Source organism: Narcine bancroftii, chromosome 3 (genome assembly GCF_036971445.1).
Source record: "Narcine bancroftii isolate sNarBan1 chromosome 3, sNarBan1.hap1, whole genome shotgun sequence".
Lineage (NCBI taxonomy): Eukaryota > Metazoa > Chordata > Chondrichthyes > Torpediniformes > Narcinidae > Narcine > Narcine bancroftii.
This window is the reverse complement of record NC_091471.1, coordinates 307,563,534-307,585,319: the sequence shown is the minus strand read 5'-3', so window position 1 is coordinate 307,585,319 and position 21,786 is coordinate 307,563,534.

Below are 21,786 nucleotides of genomic sequence, written 5' to 3'. Positions count from 1 at the left end.
GATATCTTAAAGTTAACCAAAAAGGGAATGACTGTTGAATGCCATGGACTCTATGCTTCAAACTCTTTTACAGTTGAGATTCTTGATTGGAAGAAAGCAAATTTCGAGGGGATAAGAAAAGATTTGGAGGGTGTGGATTCGGATAAGATATTTTCAGGGAAGGATGTAGCAGTTAAATGGAGGATATTCAAAAGATAAATTTTGAAAGCACAAAGTTGGTATGTCCCCATGAGGATTAAAGGAAAGGCTAGAAACTATAGGGAGCCTTGATTTTCAAAGGATATTGAGAACTTGGTTCGGAGGATATTGTGTGCAGTTTTAGTCACCGAAGGATATAAACAGAATAGAGAGAGTGCAGAGGAGGTTTACGAGAATGTTGCCAGGGTTTCAGGGATTGAGTTACAGGGAAAGGTTGAGCAGGCTGGAGTGTAGAAGGTTGAGGAGTGATTTGATAGAGGTATTCAAAATTATAAGGGGGACAGATAGAGTCAATGTGGATAGGCTTTTTCCACTAAGAGTGGGGGAAATTCCAACAAGAGGGCATGGATTGAGAGTAAAAGGGGAAAAGTTTAGAGGAAACATGAGGGGGAATTTCTTCACGCAGAGGGTGGTGAGTGTGTGGTGGTAGAAGCGAGATCGATGTAATATTCGAGAAAAAGTTGCATAGGTGTATGGGCTCAGATTAGAAGGGCCGAACTGGCCTGTTTCTCCGCTGTAAATGGTTATATGGTTAAATGCCTCAGGAGGCAATGTGTCTTAGTTCATAATCTTTGTCTTTCAAAAATAAGCATTAAAATATTGCTTGCAGTACTTTAGAAATTTAATTTGAGGTTGTTTTATTAAAACAGCTGAAAATCTGTTTCTTACAAATACTAAGTATGTTTGCAGCTCACCATCTCCTTCTCAAGGGCAGTTAGGGAAGGGCAATTAAACACTGGTCAATCTCTGAATGAATCAAAAACTAACTAATCCACCTTTTGGGAGCAAACTAAAAATTACTTTAAAATTATACAGAGTAATTTACAAGGTCTGTGTCATAAATATAATTTTTACATATCGGTATTTAAATGCTTTTAAATGGACACTCTCTGCCAAACTATCTAAAATGGTTACCAGGTCTATAGGCCCTAAGCTCTAGAATTGTCTTCATAAAGCTTTCTGCTCTCTACCTCTCCTTGAAGAAACTCCTTCAGATCTACTTCTTGGGTCAGCTGTCGTAATACCCACAATCTGAGCTGAGCCATGAGCCAGTAACATTGACTTGTGATCCACTGCCTGCCAACGTTACCTGACATTTCTGGAATTTTATGTAATCTCCAGCAGGTTACATTTTTTTTTTCATTTTGCCTTGGCTAACATCTCCTTTCTTTGGCTTAGAATCAAATCTTTGTCTGATTACACTCCAGTCAAGCGAATAAGGACAATTTACCATGTCAGAGGTGCTAGTTAAAGGCAAGCCATTTTAGTTGTTGAGCCATACATGAGCTTTACAGTGTGGATGTATTGTCAGCCTTCTTATGATGGGCCCTATGGAATAACTCCTAACACAGCAGATTCGTAAGGCGGAACAAATTCTTCAAGCAAGAAATACAAGTTGAAAGCACCACAATTTGATTTTGCCAAAGCCATGCTGGGAATATATTCACTGCCCCTGCTGAAGAAAGGAAGCAAGATAGCGATTTATTAAATAGCATGCTGAGAGCTTGACGACATCAACATCACTATAAAAGCTACAAGGGGAACAGCAAAAACTGCAAATATTCAGGGAAACTAAATAAGACACTAAGGCTACATGCTTGTATATTCTTTATTTCTGTTTCCTTGTTTCAGGGACTGAAAATATGGAACAATTCAAGAAGACTTTACGAGGAACCTTCTGCATACCTGGTTAATGGTGAGCAAATGATTAATGTTCTCATGAGACCGTAAACCCATTTAAAGATAATGTGTTAACAGAAGTTCATGTGAGCATTTGAGGTTCATGTGAGCAGAAGTTCATGTGAGCATTTGAGGTCAAGGGAATCCAATAAATGGTCTGTCCACCTTTAACTTGATTCACATATCCTCACATTTCCAGTGTAAAAGATTGATGAAAGGTTGATATCTCAAAGAGGAATCAGATGAAGAGAAGGTGGGATAAATTGTTCAGCTGCAGATCATGAGATTGTCATTTTAGCAACTGCTTTCTGACGGATGGATTTAGACCACTCAGGGACAAGAGAGACCAATCCTATCCAAAGAGTTGAAGCTTAGGCTTTTCAGTGTTCAGCGTTTTGGGAATAGAAGGGATGGTACCAAGGAGAGCAATGAGAAAAGAGGGGAAATCTTTTGTGATGAGATGAAGAAAAGAGGGATGGTCGAGAAAAGCCATTGGTAATGAGGTGTTGGTGCCACAAGACTCTCACCACCAGGTTCAGGAACAGCTGCTACCCCTCCACCATCAGACTCCTCAACAACAAACTCAATCAGGGGCTCATTTAAGGACCCTACTTTGCACTTTATTGATATTTTTTTACTCTCTATATGGCACGGGTTGTTTGCTTGTTTACATGTGTATGTTGAGAACAGGTTTTTTTTGCACTACCAATCAGTGGTAATTTTGCCTCGCCAACAGGGAAAAGAATCTCAGGGTTGCACGTGATGTCATGTGTGTACTCCGACAACCAATCTGAAATCAATCACAGCATCTGTTGCAGGCCTTTGTGTTTCATTCCAAGAAAAATTATTCGGCTCACTTCTGAGGTTCACCCCCCAATGCCTCACACCCCAATACCTTCAACTCTATCTCTATCCCAAAGGAACATCAGTGTCTAATCAATTGAGCAAAGTTCTAAAGCATAACTGTGAATCAGTGCTCACAGAAACTTGTGTATGGCTCAACAATTCTGACAATAAATCTGAAATCTATAGCTTGGGCTGTGAGTGGAAAAAAAGGAACATCTCATCTTGTATTAAAGTCATCTAGCTTTTAACATAGAGGGAGGCCTCACATTTTATAGATGACATTTGCTGAACAGTTTTTAAGTATGGAGTGCTTGAATCGTCAGGGCACATTTTTGAGCCTAACCATGTAAGCCAAGCACATACACACATAATCATGCATTCGTGCATCCAGCCCCTGGCTCAGGACAGCCAGAATTAATTGGAATTAAATGTTCATCACTAATTATTGCAACAGTAGATTCAGAGCCCCTGTTCATATAGAGCCATTTTGAATACTTAGTAAGCACTGGCTACGTAAGCAACCTGATAAATGTTGCATCCCTTTGAACTCAAGCAAGAACAATACGTATCATAACACTCTTGTGTGAGCACTGATTCATATTAAATACAGCAATCAGCCACTCTTTGGAACTTTACTCAAATGATTCGACACTGATGTTCTTTTGGGATACAGATGGAGCTGAAGACATTGGGGTGTGAGATATTGTGGGGGAACCTCAGAACTAAGCCTAATAACTTCCCTTGGAGTGAAAAATGAAAGTTTACAGACATTGTGATTGATTTCAGATTGATTGTCAGAGTACATACATGACATCACATACAATCCTGAGATTCTTATTTCCTGTGGGACAGGCAGAATCACAACTTACTGGTAATGCAATGTAAACAATTGTGCAATACAGAGAGGAAAAAAAATAGGAGTCCTTAAATAAGTCCCTGATTGAATTTGTTGTTGAGGAGTCTGATGGTGGAGGGTAGCAGCTGTTCCTGAACCTGGTGGTGCAAATCTCGTGGCACCTAGGCGTCTTTCCTGATGGCATCAGTGATAACAGAGCATGTGCTGGGTGGAGTGGATCCTTGATGATTGCTGCAGCTCTCTGATGGCAGCGTTCTCCATTGATGTTTTCGATAGTGGGAAGGGATTTGCCTGTGATGTTCTGGGCTGTGTCTACTGCCTTTTGCAGGGCTTTACACTTGGGGGTATTGGTGTCTCCATACCAGATGTGTTGCAGCCGGTCAGCACACTTTCCACCACACATCTTTAGAAATTTGCCAGAGTTTCTGATGTCATATCAAACCTCCACAAACTCTTGACGAAGTAGAGGCGTTGATATACTTTCTTCACAATACCATTAGTGTGTTGCCTTCAGGATGATCCTCCGAGATATTGACTGCCATGAATTTATATTTGCTCACCTTCTCCACCTCTGATTTCCCCAATGATCTCTGGATTCACATCTGGTTTTCTCTTCCTGGTTTTGGTGATATTGAGTGCAAGGTTATTATTGGAGCACCATTCACCGAAGTTTTCGATCTCCCTCCTGTACGCTGACTCATCGCCTCTTTTTATACACCCACTACTGTGGTATCATCAGCAAATTTGTGAATGGTATTGTTGTCATACTGAGCCACACAATTTTAGGTGTAAAGTGAGTAGAGCAGGTGGCTAAGAATCCAGCCCCATGGTTCTCTGGTACTGATGGAAATTATGGAGGAGATGTTCTTGCTAATCCTCACTGATCATGGTCTGGAGGTGATGAAATCCAGGATCCAATTACACAGTGGGGTGTTGAGTCCAGGTCTTATAGTTTGATGATCAGTTTTGAGGGGATGATGGTGTTAAATGCCAAATTGTAGTGGATAAAAAGCATCCTGATGCATGCATTTTTGCTATCCAGGTGTTCAGGGACTTTGTGTAGAGCTAATGAGATGGCATCTGCCATAGACTTGTTGCTACGATAGGTGAATTGAAACAGATCCATGTCGCTGCTCAGACAGGAACTGGTATGCTTCAACACCAGCCTTTCAAAACACTTCATCAGGGTTGATGTGAGTGTCACTGGTCAATAGTCATTTAGGCAATTTACCATACACTTTCTTGGGCACCGATATGATTGGAACCTGCTTGAAACAGGTGGGTATCACACTCGGCTGAAGTGAAATGTTGAAGATATCCGTGAATACATTAGTAAGTTGGTCAGCACAGATTTTTGATACTCGGCTGGGTACCCTGTCCAGATCTTAAGTTTTCATCAGATTCATTCTCCTGCAGGCAGCATGTACTGTACGTCTTCCTCAAATATGGACAGGAGAGGATCATTAGGGGACATGGTGGTTCTTTCCTGTACTGTGGTCAAATGAACCGTAGAAGGAATTGTGTTTGTCAGGGAGTCATCCTTCGCAATCTCCCACTGCACTGGATTTTGTTTTGTAGGAGATTATATAATTTAGGCCCTGCCACAGCTGTTGGGTGTCCTTTGTTGCTTCCATTTTCTACCAGAAACACCACTTTGCCTGGGAAATGGCTTTCCACATGTCATACATACCTGCTCCTTCTGTTGTGATCTGGATCTCTGGACTTAAATGCCTGTGATTTGCCTCTCAGCATGTTCCGGATGCTGGAGGAACTCAGCCTGTCTCACAGCAACCACAGGAGGTAAGGATATATTACCGATGTTTCAGGTCTGAGCCTAGTGGGCACCCATGTCTATTCCCCATCCCATTCCCTTGCTGACATGTCTGAACATGGTCTTGTGCTCCACCAGACAGAGACCACCCGCAAATTAGAGGAGCAACACCTCATCTTCTGTCTAGGCACCCCCTCAACCGAATATCTTTAACGTTGACCTCCAATTTCTGTTAGAACCAACACCCTCCTCTCTCCCGCCCACATGTTTGTCCCCCATTCTCCTTTCCTCCTTTCCTCTATGGAGTTATTCCATAGTCTTTCCCTCTATTCCCTTTCCCTTTATCTACTTTCACCGAGCCAAAATCAATTCTCACCTTTCCTCATCATATCCAATTAACATCTTTTGTCAATTGGTCTGTACTCCTTCCCCTCCAATTCTTTCCTTTTCCTTCCTCAGTAGTCTTTAATTGAGATACCTGCCTGCTTTCTGCTTATACCTTGAAGAAGGGATCAGGCCTGAAACATCAGACCGGCTGAGTTCCTCCAGCATTTCTGTTTTACTGCTAACTTCCCATGTCCATCTATGTGGACACTCCAGAAAAATTCACCAGACAATGAAGATAGAATAAGAAATTCCAACTACTATTCCGAAGAGTTCTACTTTTCCTTTTCCCTATCCTATTGTCTGTTTTAAGTGGACTAATTTTAAAAGGAATCATCGTTAGGTAGTAACATCTCCATGGAAGTTGAAAGATTCTATAGAGGTTTAAATGAGTAAATTATACCTCTGTCTATAGCACCTACAAATTTAGCAATCACTTAAATTAGTCTCACAACAGATTCTATGCCCATTGGCCAGGGTTCATATTGACACCAATTTTATTCCCAAATATCCAAGGCTGCTTCAGCTTAATTTTAACTATAATATTATTCTTAATTAAGATTGTTATTGCTTCTGTGGAATCCTGCCTCCATGGTCTTCTCATTTTATTTCTTTCAAACTTAACCAGTGAACCAAACAGTATTATTACAGCAATTCAGTAAACTCTCCATTATCTGGAATTCAACCAACTGGCAGCCTCAAGCAACTGGTAAAAAAAATTGCAGAAAATAAATAAATAAAAAATACGCCAGTTTAAAATTATTGCCCCCAGCAGTTAGTTCACCAATCACAACATGCATTCTCAAACAATCGGTTCCCCACAGTAAATCATTTACACAAATGATGAATCATTTACATGATAGTGGATTATCAAGCCTGTTTAAACAGATGGAAAACTGAGGCAACAGTATAAATGCATTGCTTTAAATTACAAACCTGAGTTGCACCGACTTAACAAAGGTGGGCTTCTCAATTGCCCAATGCCCACTTCAGTACTCCATTCAATAGGTTCTGGCCCTACCCAGCTTTCCATTCATCTTCAGGCACTGAGGCCCAACAAGAACCATAGAACACTACAACACAGAAACAGGCCCTTTGGCCCTTCTAGTCTGTGCCGAATTATTACACTGCCTAGTCCCACGGACCTGAACCATATTCCTCCATGCCCCTCCCACTCATGTACCAGTTAACACCGCACTGCATTCACCAATTCAGCTCGCAGCTCATTCCACAATCTCACCACTCTCTGCGTGAAGAAGTTCCCCCTAATGCTCCCTTTAAAGTTTTCCCTTTTCACACTTAACCCACGTGCTCTAGTTTTTATTTCACCTAAAATAACCAAAGGAAGATCCTTTTTAATGTAGAAAACAGTGTTTCAAAGTTTGCAGCTCTGGACACATAATGACAACTAACTCAATGTCAAGTGATGAAAAGTTGGTGGGTACATACCTGAGGATGGGTAACAAATTCCCATCAGTTCCCGTAAAAGATTTAAATAAGTCCTGAGAATCTAAGCCTCCCAGTTGGTATGTGGTACCCACTTGCATTCCATCTTCTGCCCAGAATCATGTTCTGACCACCCTTCAGAAATATAATAAGCAGACATCCTCTTGACATATTACTTTTCACTTATCTCCTCCTCCCCACAATACAATTTGATCCTATAAGACTGTGTTTTCAGCCAATTTTTTCTATCACATTAAAACATGAGAACAACCATCTAAAGTCAATCTAGTGATTTCTGGCAGCAGTTGCCCTGACTCATATGAGATGGCTTCATTCCACATGCACACCATTTGGACAATGTAGGAGAATGTTATCCAGGGATGACCCATCTAGTTCTCTTTCCAGGAGAGCATTGCACTGGGATGTCTGATGGATATTCAAGTTAATCACCCCCACCCTCACTCCTCCCCACTGTCATATAATAGCAGCGATTCCACCACCCCCTCATACCCCACAGCTGCAGGTCTGATCAATCTGCAGCTCCTAACCCGAACATCCTAAAGGACTACAGCATGGCAACATCTGAGGATTTGCTACATCAAGATGTTATTTCATTACTTTTCCTACCCATTGGACTTTAATGGCTTAACATGAGTGTTTTGAACCTCAGTGAATGAAATTTAAACACCTCCTCCTCCATTCTGGCTCTTTCTACCTTCTGTTCTAACCTTATTCACACCTCTTGTGGTATCTTTCAATCCTCCACTCCTAGCTTCCATTATTCCATCTTTTTCTTCCGATTTACGCTCTTGGGCTACCGTTTAAACCTTTACGCCTTTGCTACTTTGAGGGCCTTCTTCAAACCCACTCAATCCACAAAGCAGTTATTTTGGGTTTTTTTAAAACCATCTCACACTGCTTCCAATTTTACACTTTTGAACGTGCCTTGAGAAAATGTTTCCCCTTTAAGGAGAGCGCAAAGTAAAAGGTGCTGATGCTTCACTGGCGGAGCACCACACACACTCCAAAGACCCGGGGAGCCAGTGAAAATAGGTGGAAAATCTCTAAAACAGAAGATAAAATGAACTCTTTCACCCAGCTGAGGTAATAATAGTCAGAAACATTGATTTTTAAGACAAATGAAATCTAAATTAGATGTCCTTTTAGGTGTAAGCCAGCAAAGTTAAGACTCTCCTGGAGCCAAGCAGAATATATGAAGGATTTTAACAAACTACGGTTAGCATTTATTTGCAGGAGGTGCATAATGTTGCAGTCAGAGGCTGCTTCATTCGTTTATTTTCTTATAGAAAACAACAATCAGAACAGCTGCCATAATTTTATTTATTGAGTAATGTATTTAATATTTATAACTGTAACATAAAGAAACAAATAAGAATGCAGAGTTTAAAAAAATACTTGAACATATTGAAATCTATCAGCAGCTTTCAAGATTTGTAGAGACTCTTCAATGAAGTATTACATAGATCTTCTTCTTTGGCTTGGCTTCGCGGACGAAGATTTATGGAGGGGGTAAAAAGTCCACGTCAGCTGCAGGCTCGTTTGTGGCTGACAAGTCCGATGAGGGACAGGCAGACACGATTGCAGCGGTTGCAAGGGAAAATTGGTTGGTTGGGGTTGGGTGTTGGGTTTTTCCTCCTTTGCCTTTTGTCAGTGAGGTGGGCTCTGCGGTCTTCTTCAAAGGAGGTTGCTGCCCGCCAAACTGTGAGGCGCCAAGATGCACGGTTTGAGGCGATATCAGCCCACTGGCGGTGGTCAATGTGGCAGGCACCAAGAGATTTCTTTAGGCAGTCCTTGTACCTTTTCTTTGGTGCACCTCTGTCACGGTGGCCAGTGGAGAGCTCGCCATATAACACGATCTTGGGAAGGCGATGGTCCTCCATTCTGGAGACGTGACCCATCCAGCGCAGCTGGATCTTCAGCAGCGTGGACTCGATGCTGTCGACCTCTGCCATCTCGAGTACTTCGACGTTAGGGGTGTAAGCGCTCCAATGGATGTTGAGGATGGAGCGGAGACAACGTTGGTGGAAGCGTTCTAGGAGCCGTAGGTGGTGCCGGTAGAGGACCCATGATTCGGAGCCGAACAGGAGTGTGGGTATGACAACGGCTCTGTATACGCTTATCTTTGTGAGGTTTTTCAGTTGGTTGTTTTTCCAGACTCTTTTGTGTAGTCTTCCAAAGGCGCTATTTGCCTTGGCGAGTCTGTTGTCTATCTCATTGTCGATCCTTGCATCTGATGAAATGGTGCAGCCGAGATAGATAAACTGGTTGACCGTTTTGAGTTTTGTGTGCCCGATGGAGATGTGGGGGGGCTGGTAGTCATGGTGGGGAGCTGGCTGATGGAGGACCTCAGTTTTCTTCAGGCTGACTTCCAGGCCAAACATTTTGGCAGTTTCCGCAAAGCAGGACGTCAAGTGCTGAAGAGCTGGCTCTGAATGGGCAACTAAAGCGGCATCATCTGCAAAGAGTAGTTCACGGACATAGATAGAACACAGAAAATAGAGCATTACAGCACATTACAGGCCCTTCAGCCCACAATGTTGTACTAATCTATGTAAATCTATTCTGCAACAAGCTCATTTTTCACTACCTCACACCCATCATCTATTTTTGTGCCATTTTATTCCATGTGCCTATCTAAGAGTCTTTTGAATATCTCTATTGTACCAGCCTCCACCATCACCTCCAGCAATGCATTCCAGATACCCACTACTCCCAAAAAAAAATTACCTCTGATATCTCCCCTAAAGTTTCTTTCACTCACCTTAAAAAGATGTCCTCTGGTGTTTGCTATTGTCACCCCAGGAAGAAGGTGCTGGCTGTCCACCCTATCGAAGCTCTTCATAATCTTACATAATTTTATTAAGTCACCACTCACCCTTCATCGCTCCAAAGAATAAACTCCTAGCTCTATCAACCGTGCTTCAGATAACATATTCTCCAATGCAGGTAACATCTGGTAAATCTCTGCACCCTCTCCAAAGCATCTACATCTTTCCTGTAATGAGGCAACTGAACTGAATGCAACACTCCATCTGGTTTATCCAGAGTTTTTTAGAGCTGCAGCATTTCCTCATGGGTCTTGAACTCAATTCCTTGACCAATGAAGGCCATCATACCATATGCCTACTTAACCATCCTATCAACTTGAGTGGTAACCATCAAGATCTATGGACATGGTCCCCAAGATCTCTCTGTTCCTCCATGCTGTTAAGAATCCTACCATCAATCAGGTACTCCACCTGCAAGTTCAACCTTCTAAACTGCATCATTTCATATTTAGACAGTTTGAATTCCATCTACATGAGCTCAGAGGAGGACCAATGCTTTCACATGGCTCTGCCAGCCATTAGCTAGTCAACACTCAGCTTGTCTTGGACCTAACAGAAAAGGTTAGGTACCATGTGACTGACCATAGAAACATACAAAATAGGTGTAGGAGTAGGCCATTTGGCCCTTCAAACCGACACCATCATTCATTATGATCATGGCTGATCAATACCCGGTTCCTGCCTTCTCCCCATACCCCCTAATCCCCTTGGTCACAAGGGCCAAATCTAACCTACACTTAAATATTGACAGGGAACTGGCCTCAACTACTTCCTGTGGCAAAGAATTCCACACATTTACCACTCTCTGAGAGAAGAAATTTTTCCTCATCTCAGTCCTAAAAAACTTCCCCCTTATCCTTAAACTATGGCCCCTGGTTCTGGTTTTTCCCAGCATTGGAAACAACCTTCCTGTGTCTAGTCTGTCTACACCTTTAAGAATGTTATATGTTTCCGTAAGATCCCCCTCAATCTTCTAAATTCCAGAGAATACAAGCCTAGTCTATCCAACCTTTCTTCATATGCGAGCTCCTCCATCCCCGGTATCAGCCTAGTGAACCTTCTCTGCTCCCCCTCCAAGGCAAAGATATCCTTCCTCAGATATGGCGACCAAAACTGCATGCAGTACTCCAGGTGTGGTCTCACCAAGGCCCTGTACTGCTGTAGCAGGATCTCCCTACTCCTGGATTCAAATCCTCTCGCTATGAACACCAACATACCACTCGCCCTCCTCACCGCCTGCTGCACCTGCACGCCCACTTTCAACGACTGATGCACAGCAACACCCAAGTCTCGCTGCATCTCTCCTTTTCCTAAACAGATACCAGTTAAATAATAATCGTCTTTCCTGTTCTTACCTCCAAAGTGGATAACCTCACATTTATCCACATTATACTGCATCTGCCATGTCCTGCCCCACTCGCCTAACTTGTCCAGGTCACCCTGCACTCTCCTAGCATCCTGCCACCCAACTTTGTATCATCTGCAAATTTTGAGAAACTGCTAAGTATTACCACATCTAAGTCATTGATATATATCGTAAACAACTGCGGCCCCAGCACTGAGCCCTGCGGTAACCCACTAGTCACAGGCTGCCATTCTGAAAAGAACCCATTTATTCCTGCTCTTTGCTTCCTGTCCCTCAACCAATTCTCTATCCTCCTTAATGCCATACCTCCTATACCGTGCTCTTTAAGTTTATACGCTAGTCTTCTGAGCAGAACCTTATCAAATGCCTTACTAAAGTCCAGATATACCACATCCACTGGTTCTCCTCTATCCACTCAACTGGTTACATCCTCAAAAAAACTCTTATTAGATTCATCAGACATGATTTCCCCTTCACAAAACCATGCTGACTCTGTGCGATGATACCACTACTTTCCAAATGTACTGCAATTGCATCTTTAATAACCGATTCTATCACCTTCCCTATTACCGATGTCAGGCTAACTGGTCTGTAGTTTCCCAATTTCTCTCTCCATCCCTTCTTAAAGAGTGGGGTTTCGTTGGCCACCCTCCAATCCTCAGGAACTAATGCAGTATCCAAAGAGGTTTGAATCATTATCACCAACGCATCCACTATTTCCTGGGCTACTTCCTTCAGCACTCTCGGATGCAGACTATCCCGCCCCAGGGATTTATCTACCTTTAATCCCTGCAATTTAACTGTTACAACTTCTCGACTTACAATTATTTCCTTTAGTCCCTCCATCACAATAGATCCCGATCCTCAATAATTTCCTTTAGATTAGTTATGTCTTCCTTGGTGAAGACAGAACTAATATATTCATTCAAACAATCTGCCATACCCTTGTTCGCCATGATCAACTCACCCGTTTCTGTCCACAATGGACCCACAGTTGTCTTAACTAACCTCTTTCTCTTAACGTATCTATAAAAGCTTTTATAATCATTTTTTATCTTCCCTACCAGCTTCCTCTCATAATCCCTTTTGCCTTTCCTTATTAATCCTTTTGTCCTCCTCTACAGAACTCTGAATTTCTCCCAATCATCAGGGATATTATTCTTTTTGGCTAATTTGTAAGCTCCTTCTTTGGAACTCCCTTGTTAGCCACGGATGCGCTACCCTCCTCGATTTATTCTTTGTACAAACTGGGATGTACATTTTCTACACTTGCTCCAAGCTATCCTTAAATATTTCCATTGCATTTCTACCGCTAGTCCTTTAAGTACCATTTGCCAATCTATTTTAGCCAATTCACATCTCATACCATCAAAGTTACCCCCCTTCAAGTTCAAAACCTTTGTATCCGTATCAACTCTGTCACATTCCATCCTAATGAAGAATTCCACCATATTGTGGTCACTTTTGCCCAAGGGGTTCCTCACAACAAGATTGCAAATTAACCCTTCTCCATTACTCAATACCCAGTCTAGAATGGCTCGTTCCCTCGTCGGTTCCTCAACATGCTGAGTTAGAAAACAATCCCGCATACATTCTAAGAAATCCTCTTCAACCTTACCCTTACCAATTTGATTGTATGCAAATTTTATTTGCATAAAAATTTGATTATTTAAGTTTGGACATGTGTATTCTATGAACCACCTTAAATTCCAAAAGGCAACACCTTGCACAAAATGAAGAATCATGCATCAAGCGAAGATTAGCGTACCAGTCATTGACTGAAAACTTCGTTCCAAATCATTCTTAATCTCAGCCATTGAGCCTGATCTTAAATCCAATAATTCATTGTAAATATATATTAATCCACCTCAAATTGATGAAAACAAATCAAGAATATTAGTGTCCGAAATTCGAGGAAAATCAAAAAGCCTAGATTGAACAAAATGGTTAATATGTAAATATCTAAAATGTGTCAATTGGAGAGATTAAATTTGGCAGAGATCTATTATTTCTAGAGCATCTAAACAACTCTGAGCAGTGCGGCAGTGCGTCGATCAAACAGGGAACATCTAGGGAGCTTGTCAAGTTGGGAGGACAGGGTCTATCTGTGCCTCAATGCACAAAAGACAGGAAATGCGTCACTGTTTCCACTCAGATGGTTTTATCAGGGAAGTAGACATGTGGGTATCAGGTTCATGTTCAGCTGCGATTATCCCTCCCGCACAGAACTGGTGTAGTGGAGACTAGATTATGATAAAGAATCATATTGGGTGAGGTAGTCATGAGGTGTGAATGCCCATGGAAGAAAAGTCCATAAAATTGTTCCCCTATAGCCATGACTATGAATCTATGCCCATAAAACCCTGCCGACATATCCCTTCATATGTAATCATGTCTCTAAAACTGTATTCATTGAAGTTCTCCAAATATTATTAAGCACAAACAACCTTTCCTACATGAACAGAAAAACACAAAAGTCTACAGATACTGAGATGAAAGCAAAAACATAATTCTGAAGAAACATGGCAGGTCAAACAGGATACTTTATATAACTAAGATAACGATACCTGGCCAATGTTTTGGGCTGGAGCCCTTCATTAAGGTATGAGCAACCATTCCATATAAACCATTTCCATATAATTTCTCAGGAAATCATCCATATGTAACGGTACCCAAATATCTGAATCAATGAAGCCATCTCTTTCTAACTTGACATGTGAAACTGGACTAATATATCATTGTCTTTGAGGCTACCTCTGTAATGGCAGTGATGATATGGCCATGCCCATGTGGCAATTCCCAGGAGTACATCAAACCCTTCAGAAGAGGAGAAACAATTTGGAGGAGGAACTGGATTGTGTGCTGATTGATAATGCAACAAATCATCAACCCATTTTAGAGTGCGTCGAAAAAAATCAAAGACGTTGATCCAAACCAAGGCTTTTATTAACTAAAAGACAAGTAGGTCGACCAGTCCAGAATGACCCCGGTCTGGCTAGGAGCAATCCTTTAAGACCTGCCAGTAGGTGTGGCTACACTCTCAGCCAATACAGTCATCCTACACTACCATCTGTACATATGTACCTATACACCTTGGGGATAGAATCTGTACTAAGACCTGCCAGTAGGTATGGCTACACTCTCAGCCAATACAGTCATCCTACACTACCATCTGTACATATGTACCTATACACATTGGGGATAGAATCTGTACTAAGACCTGCCAGTAGGTATGGCTACACTCTCAGCCAATCACAGTCATCCTACACTACCATCTGTACATATGTACCTATACCCACTGGGGATAGAATCTGGACTAAGACCTGCCAGTAGATGTGGCTACACTCTCAGCCAATCACAGTCATCCTACACTATCATCTGTACATATGTACCTATACCCATTGGGGATAGAATCTGGACTAAGACCTGCCAGTAGGTGTGACTACACTCTCAGCCAATCACAGTCATCCTACACTACCATCTGTACATATGTACCTATACCCACTGGGGATAGAATCTGGACTAAGACCTGCCAGTAGATGTGGCTACACTCTCAGCCAATCACAGTCATCCTACACTACCATCTGTACATATGTACCTATACCCATTGGGGATAGAATCTGGACTAAGACCTGCCAGTAGGTGTGACTACACTCTCAGCCAATCACAGTCATCCTACACTACCATCTGTACATATGTACCTATACCCACTGGGGATAGAATCTGGACTAAGACCTGCCAGTAGATGTGGCTACACTCTCAGCCAATCACAGTCATCCTACACTACCATCTGTACATATGTACCTATACCCATTGGGGATAGAATCTGGACTAAGACCTGCCAGTAGATGTGGGTACACTCTCAGCCAATCACAGTCATCCTACACTACCATCTGTACATATGCACCTATACCCATTGGGGATAGAATCTGGACTAAGACCTGCCAGTAGATGTGGCTACGCTCTCAGCCAATCACAGTCATACACTACCATCTGTACATATGTACCTATACACATTGGGGATAGAATCTGGACTAAGACGTGCCAGTAGGCGTGGCTACACTCTCAGCCAATCACAGTCATCCTACACTACCATCTGTACATATGTACCTATACACATTGGGGATAGAATCTGGACTAAGACGTGCCAGTAGATGTGGCTACGCTCTCAGCCAATCACAGTCATCCTACACTACCATCTGTACATATGTGCCTATACACATTGGGGATAGAATCTGGACTATCACAGCCACATTTATTGATTATCGTTAAGTTTGTCTGTAATAAAATCCATAATGATAATGAAATTGGCCAACTGGAATAAAATGAAACTTAAAACCGTTGAAGAATTACCAGATGTAAAATTTATTGTGGACACAAATATAGTGTCAGATCCGCTTCCTAAACAATTAACCAAAGAAATGAAAACGCCTGCTTTTTGTGATTGTCAAAGTGATGGGTTCCAGGTCGCTTTGACCTCCACCAGAAATTCACCATTCAGGTGAAGTGTGTGTTGCCGCAGAGTAAAGTTTCCCTGGCACTTTCTCAGGGAATACGTCCAAGCTCCGACCTCGAATACACACTCCACCGCCTCTATTACAGCAGCAGGCACCACCCAGCTTCAAGCTTTCCAAGGGAGTTGCCAATTTAGCGAGAGCTTTCTACTGCAAGTTTACAACCACAGAGGAAATGGATTGAAGCTGTCTTAAAATATCTTCACACAATACTTGTAATGGGAGAGGGATGAATTCAAGAAGAGACGCAAGGATAAATGGTCATAATAGAAACGAAAAGCATCATCCAGTCTCTCAGCCCCAGCCCCTTAAAATCAGATCTTTTTTAGTCTGAGGTTTCATATCCCCCAAAAAGAACATTTTGCCAATAACTTGATTAAAGCTAATACGTGGCTCTCGTGTTCCTTACTGTAAACTGATTGCTTTCAGCTGTGAAATCTTGTTAAATAGACGTTTGTTTTCTGCATGTTACACAGTCTCGTTAACAGCACAAATGACAAACAGACAAGCTTTATGCTGGATTTCATGTCTTGTACATTGGTCTTATCTGTGCCTTGCTACTAAAACAGCTAGTACAAATTAGGGATTGAATTATTTGAGATTCAGGTTAATAAGAATTCCGTTGCCCTGCAGATGTTGCTCCAATATTCTGGAGTCAGATCCTTATGAAAATCATTGACTATTTAAGTTGGTAACTGGGATATTCTGAAGAGAAGGACCCCAGGTCATACCTATAATTTCAGTTATGTTAGTCTATTTCAGCCCACTCATTGACAATTGTATTAAATTAACCTCATATCTTCTTGGGTAATGCAGGCCATATTAGCTCATGAAACTACGCTAAAGAAACAAATATTTGGATTCTAATAGTGGGTATGAAACAGTTTTTGAATTGCAGGGATTTGTTGTGTAGACAGATGTAGCACTCTTCAATGCGTGTTAAGATCCCATGAATAGTAAAGAGAAGAAATAAACTGCCCTCCCCTCACACTTTCCATCAGGGATCTCTAAACAGCATTTAACAACAGGAACCAGCACTAACGTTTCTCCCCAACCTCCTCAACACTAGGCCAGGTGTACCATTTACCACCACCCACGCCACACAACATTACTTGACTCATTACACACAATCAACGTTGAGACCTCTGGGGTCTGTCTCAAATCCTGATCTGAGGAAACTTCTTCAGACTAGTATATATAATTCCTTGCTTATGAATTGATATCTCTCTCTACCTGTTTAAAATATTGATTTTGTGAGCTGAAGAATTGTCCATTTTCCCCTGGTAAATCTTAAAGGTCCGTAAAAAAAATGCTTGAGATAAAACTGAACTGTTAATAATAAGCAAAATTCTCACAGGAGCAGGAAAAACATTCCCTTTTTTTTAGCTGCTTCCAAACAACAAAGAATAGAATACCAGAAGAATCTCAGATGACTCATTCTGAAAGATTTTTTGGGTTGGTCAAAGACCACATTTCCTTTCCTCCTCTTTGGAGCTTCCTCCACAGCCAGTCAGGGTGTAGGGCCCAGGGTGGCTTGGTCTGTTGGCTCAAAACAGGATGCAAGATGCTTAATGGTACTTAATGAAGTTCATACGTTTCTGTAGTGAAAGGTCAGGAAGTTCAAGGTGCAGCTGTAAATAAGATTATTAATTGGCTGGAAAATGGAGAGGACAACACCATTGTCTGCAGTCAGAAATGGGAAACAGCAAATATCGGGAAATATTCCAAGGATGTAAATAGCAACAGGGATCATGCTTCTTCATTAATAATCCCAAAGCAAACTTACACATTAAACACAGGAATAGATTTTGCGAAAAGGTTCGCATCGAGCATAGTGATTCTGTATTTAGAAAAATGTGGATACTCCCATCAACATTGATCATCAATGCCCATTTTCACTAATCCTACATTAATGCCATTTTTCTCTCTTCATGCAGCCCCCCCCCCCACCCGCCCCCCAGATTTTGGATGGAAGCCAGAGCACCCTGACGAACCTGTGCTACAATGGGAATGTGTGCAGACTCCACACTGAACAGCATCGGCAGTGATGGAGGTGAATCCAATGGACACTTACTGGCGGGGATGCAGAAGAAGTGGTGAGTTTTTTGTGTGCCTTTATGGCAAGTAAGAGTTGACAAATTTCATGTATTTTGTTTAATTTAGACGTACAGCATAGTAACAGGCCATTTCAGCCCACGAGCCCAAGCCACTCAATTACACTTAATTAACCTACAATCCCTGGTACATTTTGAATGGTGGGAGGAAACCAGGCCCCCTGGGGAAAACCCACGCAGACCCACTCAGGGAGAACGTACCAACTCCTTGCAGACAGCACAGGATTCGAACCCCTGCCCCGATCGCTGGCGTTGCGCTAACTGGTACACCAACCGTGCTGCCCATTTATGAACCTGACAACAAAGGAATCGTGAACTCTTGGTTTGAACCTCCTGCTCCACTCAATGTACCACTGTGCTGTAAGCTCTCATGCCCAATATGCCTGAAGCCTACAAAGCAGGGTGGGAAACATTCAATTCGCATTCTGTAGATAAAACACCTGCCATTCGCAGCTTCCCTATTTCAAATCAAACCTCTCCCTCCTGCCCTCTCATCTACCCACAAGTCACACTGCAATTTCCTCCTCCGAATGACCTAACCCTATGCCTGGACCCTCTCTCTTAGGGATCAGTTCAGTCCAAAGGTTTGACAGTGAAAGCTTTAATTGAAGGGCTCCAACTGACTCCAATTCCAAGTGCATCAGTACAATTGGATTTGATTATAAAAGATGATGCATAATTTATAGCCAATAAAATGGGTAGGAAAGGCAACAACAACCTGGAGCTCTTGTCTGGAATGAGAGACGATGGGAAGAATTTCACCCTGGAAGAAGAGAAAGTTGAAGGGTCTTCAAGGAACATTTTGAAAGACCTGTAATAATAACGTTAAAGATAACAGTGGCATGACTCCAGTGATCCAGGTTCAATGCTGACATCTGGTGCTATATTTGGAGAGTTTACAGGTTCTCCTGTGATTGTGTGCGTTTCCTTTGAGTGTTTCATTTTTGTCACACAAAGAGAATGTGGGAAGTATAGTGGGCTCAGTGTAGATTAGTGTCATTCAGTGGTTGATGTTTAGTTCAGTTGAAGTGGGCCAAAGGACCTGACCTCCTCTGTGTAATTCTCTGCCTCTCTTTACTGAAGAAAGATGCAAGTTTAAAAATGTCTGCCTATTAGATGACCGCTGCATCATGACCTTTCTAAGAGTTGCATTGTGCCCATGTTGGAGAACACAGAGGACGGGAGCTTGCTCTGAGCAGAGGTACCTGCAGAGAACACTGCGTGCAGGGACAGCACAGAGCACAGCGCAGCATGCTATTCCGAATGCAGCCAAGTTCATTGATGTGATCACATTCTTTCTCCAGGAGCTGCTGACATGAACACTTGCACAGTGACAGCTCCTTCCTGTTTCTCCCATGTACAAAAATACGTTCGCAATTGACCTTGCTGCAACTATGTCAATCTTCACTCAAAGAATGGGCGCTTGGATGGAGGGACTGCCTGTACTCATAGGAATATATTCCAGCAAGTGCCCATGCGTTCAAGAAAACGGAAGAGGAAGATGAAGGCAGGGTGGAGAAGGAAGATAGGAAATTAATATTTCAAAATAAATTTATTGATCATTATCAAACGCCATTAGAGTTTTATTAAATTACACTCACCAACCAGTGCCAATTCTGGGTTATCCTGCACATTACTACCCCAAGGCCATGTTAAAGAAAGCTAAAATTTTAAGGAATATAATTTTTAAGTGTAATATTTGTTCTTCACCTTGTTTCTTCTGCACTGGTAGAATTTAATTGTCTTCTTTACAATTTATAGCTGTGTTAGTGCAATGAAAATGAAACAATTTGTTGCAAGGACTTCAATGTGGCTGAGGACATGAGGAGTTACAGAGAGTTGGAGTTGCATTATTTATGCATACTATTTGAATAGTAATGGAATTGCCCCCAGATACAAATTTCCCTTGCTAGGGTGTGTGAGGGATGTGTGGGGAGTGTTAGAAATTTCTGTTGATCGACTCGGGTGCATGAACAAAGACAGTGGCCACCAGCAGCAAGTTCAATGTGTTCCTGGATCAGCAAAACCTCCTCAAAAAATGTGCTGGAAATGCACATCAGCTCGGTCAGCACCTGTGGAAAGCAAGAAACCATATTAATTCTTCAGGTTTTCGGTCTGTTCATTTGTGCTGCGGTTGAAACCAGGGTTTCCAGAATGGAAGAGCATTAATGCAGTTACATTAACATAGTAGATGGTAAAGAATATTTCACCTGGGTTTGTCATAAAACGCACCAACGGTACTTGCTATGCTTGATTTTATATAGCAAGATACGTAACCAATGTATTGGGCTTGAACCCTTCACCAAGGATTAAGAAAAATGTAGGCAGGGGACTGAAATAAAATGGTGAGGGCAGGAGGAAAGAAGTGTATAGTGAGGGAGGGAACACCAGCAAGGGGGGGGAGGGAGTTATGGCTCCTCTCCCTCCCCCTGTTTGCTCGTCACAGAGCCACCTCTTCTCCCTCTGTTTGCTGGTGTGGCCTCCCCAGGCTCGGCATCATGGAGGGGGTCATTCATGGCCCAATCACCTCCCAAATGAGTTATTGTCCCCCCCTACCCATCTGCAGCACTAGCGTCACTAGGGGGTTGCAGAGCACACCAGCTGACGCCATTAGCAGGGGTGTCACAAAATGAATCCCTTGGTTTTGTCTCCATGTGCATTTGTCTGAGATGCCAGAGGGAGGGGGAAGGGCGATGGTGTGGCGGACAGAGGAGGACCATGGCAGGTATGGCAGCCCTCCCCCATCCTCTGAGTGAGTTCTTGAATAGCAGTTTGTGCCCCCCCCCCGCAGTTTCCCTAATGCCCCCACCCCATTAGTCTTTTCTGATGCTGACTCTGGTCCTCCCTCACATCCACCTATTACCTCCTGCCTGTGGGAGAGAGAGGGAGAAGGGGGGAGAGAGAGGGAGAAGGGGGAGAGAGAGGGAGAAGGGGGAGAGAGAGGGAGAAGAGGGAGAGAGAGGGAGAAGGGGGAGAGAGAGGGAGAAGGGGGGAGAGAGAGGGAGAAGGGAACTGTGGAGCTCCTACCACTGCCCATCTACCCTCCCCACCACCACCATTTTGTTCATGAGCCTGCCAACATTTTGCTCATACCTTGGTGAAGGGCTCAAGCCAAAAATGTTGGTTATGTATCTTTATCTTGGATACATAAAGGACACTATTTGACCTGCTGAGTTTCTCCAGCATTGTCCTTTTAATTCAATCATGGGGTCTGCCGACGTTTGTATTTTACTCTTGCTATGCTTATGACTAACGGACAATAGTACTTTCCTGAAAGCACTGATCATTTCATCATTGCTTGGCTGATTGCAACTCTTCCCTGCGAGAAAACTCGAGCAACTGTGTGTGTACAGTCTCATGGTTTTGCACTTCTTTCAGTGCAGTTGTTGTTAACATTCTGAATTCACTTTCCCAACATGAAGGGGAGGGGAGAAGTGATGAATTTCAGACCAGCAGCACCTACTGAGGTTCAGTGATTTGAGGGGAGGGAGGGCATGGTGGGGATGGGGGGGGGGGGAGGAGTTGGCGGCTGTGTCACTGTGCACATTGTTCGACACCTGCTGACTTCCTGATGGGCAAAAGATGAGTAGCAGACCATGATGGATTCATCACTCTGCAGGGAATGAGGAGAACAGTTTAAGTTTGATGTCAGGAATGCACGCTTGAACACTGAGCCTAGATCAGGAAGGTGGATGGTCTATTGGAATTTTGAGTTAAGGAAAAGACGGCCCAGGGCAATCCTCCCAAGTAAAGGAGTCTCAA